Here is a 2,649-nt window from a genome sequence, read left to right on the forward strand (position 1 = left end):
AAAATCAAGGGTTCAATTATCATATTATAAAATATATAAAATTAGGTAAAAATAAATAAATCATGCAAACACTGTCGGCGCATGAACAGATAAGAAATATGAACTCAAGCAGCAACTTTGAAATTATAAAATTTATTATGATAAGGTTAATTTTGTCATTACAATCTAATATATAAATTTAATCACTCTTATTAAAATCATACCAAACACTAAATATAATATCATACATCTTATTTATCCTTATATTATATATCACATGTTTATCATATCATGTGTACCAAACTATGCTTTAAGGACTTAATTCAATAGATGTGAGATATTTAACATATTCCCTCAAGCCCAGGAATGAACAACTCAAGCGTGAAGTTTACAAGAAATTATCGAGTGATCTATAAAACAGTCCAACACATAACGGTGGGTCTGAACTCTGCTAACATCTCAATCTAAAAAATTAGCTCGAAAAAAAAACATTCAAATTTATATATACAACTCACGAAAGACCTAATCCAAAATATATAAGATTTATAACACACTACATGATCTCGTTGCATATAATAATGTAAACTATTTATAAAAATAATTTATGATTAAATATTTTTTCAGATTAAACTGATAAAAATTTGTTGTTTGTCGTATGATGCAGTTGTAGAGAACATGACACACACACATCAAAAATAGTAATATGACAAAACCTTATCTTGTATGTTCTAATATTTTCGATAATAAAAAGAACTCTCATCACGCAGTAAATTCCGCCGAATCGTTTTAAATTATTTTTTTAATAAAAAACTATAAATTAGAAAAATATAATTCGCTAATAATAATAATAAAAAACGAAGTGTTAGACTGCAATAGTTATTTATCTTGAGACAACAATCAAACCGTGATGTTTTAGTTGTTGTGCTGTTTAAAATATTTGAATTGCATCGATACAAACATCTATAATTTGTGGTAAAATTACAACTTTTTGTTTCTAAAATTGTTATAAGAATCAAGGTGACAAGTTCGATTCTCATTTATTACAATGAGTGCAATTGGTTGTAGATAGATTATTGAAGTGCAATAATTGTCATTGTAGAGAGAACGGTCGAACATTGATGATTGAGCTACTGCGCAATTTAAAGTATGAGTAGGTCTTTTGTGAGACTATTTCACGGATCTTTATCTGTGAGATGTGTCAACCTTACTGATATTCACAATAAAAAGTAATACTCTTGGCATAAAAAGTAATATTTTTCATAGATGGCTCAAATAAGAGACCTGTCTCACAAAATACGACCCGTGAGACCGTCTCACATAAGTTTTTGCCTTAAAATATTTGAATTGCATTGTTACCACCAACAATAACTTTTGGTGCTTAAGTTGCTGTACAATTTAAAATATTTGAGTTGTACTATTAATATCTGTTATAATTTTTAATAAAACAAAAAACACTCAATCACAAAAACAAATGGAAACACATGGACATTTTAAATCTTGGATCTATATTCTATAGACAAGTCAATATTTATAATTCGCAGCAGCAATAATTATTGTTTTTTAATGTCATCCAACTAATTAGTAAGCTGTAAATTAGTTGTATTTTCCCTAAAAAAATAACGATAATATATATTAAAACTCCATTTATCCCCTAAAAATGTTTTTTTTATAAACATTTAAGAACTTATTATTATTATTATTATTATTATTATTATTATTATTATTATTATAAACACAATATTATATTATGGACGTTGAACGGCCCCAACGAAACGCTTACATGTAAGAGCTAAATATAGTGATGGTAGCTTCTGCTGAAAAAAAATGTTTGCCTTCGTGAAAACATATATGCAAATACAATCACTTAACTAATCTAAGGTGTTTGATCAAAAGTAAGAATTAAACAAGTTTCACCAAAACAATTATGATCTGAAAGTTGATCCGGGGCAAGTGTTCGGATATATTATGACATAGCAACAAGACGCTCAACTGACCTTTTAACTCTCACAAACTCTTTTGGAGTTTTGGATTGATGTAAAAACTATTTTTTTTGTACAACCTGATGATATTAATTATTATATTCCAAATCACGAAAGGTTCGATTTAATTCGTATAAATTTATTATAAATCACGATTTTTTCGAGCAGGTACTTCTTATTTACCATATATCAATTAAAAGAAATCAGATATATGCAATATAATCGCATTGTAAATTTATTATCATCATTATTATTATGAAGTAATTTATGCATGAAATTTTGATTATGACATACAAAAATTATAAGAATTTTGAATATATGGTTGTGAATCACATTTTTTTAAAAAGTAATTTACAAGGCAAAAACGAACTTTGTGATAGCAATTTCGTTGACCATTGACCGCCACATTCCCCGCCTAAAAAATCCACCCATCAATTCGTATGCGCATCGCATTAGGTAGTTCGCTTCAAATTTCATCTATCATTTTTTTTGTTTGAAGCCGTCTTTTTGTGCTTATTGGATAAATATCAAACTAATGCATTAATCGTAAATCACGTTAATCAAATAAATTGTATTGGAAAAACTCTATTATATTTCTAATATTTATTTTTTGTTTAAGGAATCATGTATATGTATTTTAATCGATGAAGGTAATCTAAAAAAAAGAAGTAAATATCTTGTGAGATATATA

Source organism: Primulina huaijiensis, chromosome 6 (genome assembly GCF_012295235.1).
Source record: "Primulina huaijiensis isolate GDHJ02 chromosome 6, ASM1229523v2, whole genome shotgun sequence".
NCBI classification, from domain to species: Eukaryota; Viridiplantae; Streptophyta; class Magnoliopsida; order Lamiales; family Gesneriaceae; genus Primulina; species Primulina huaijiensis.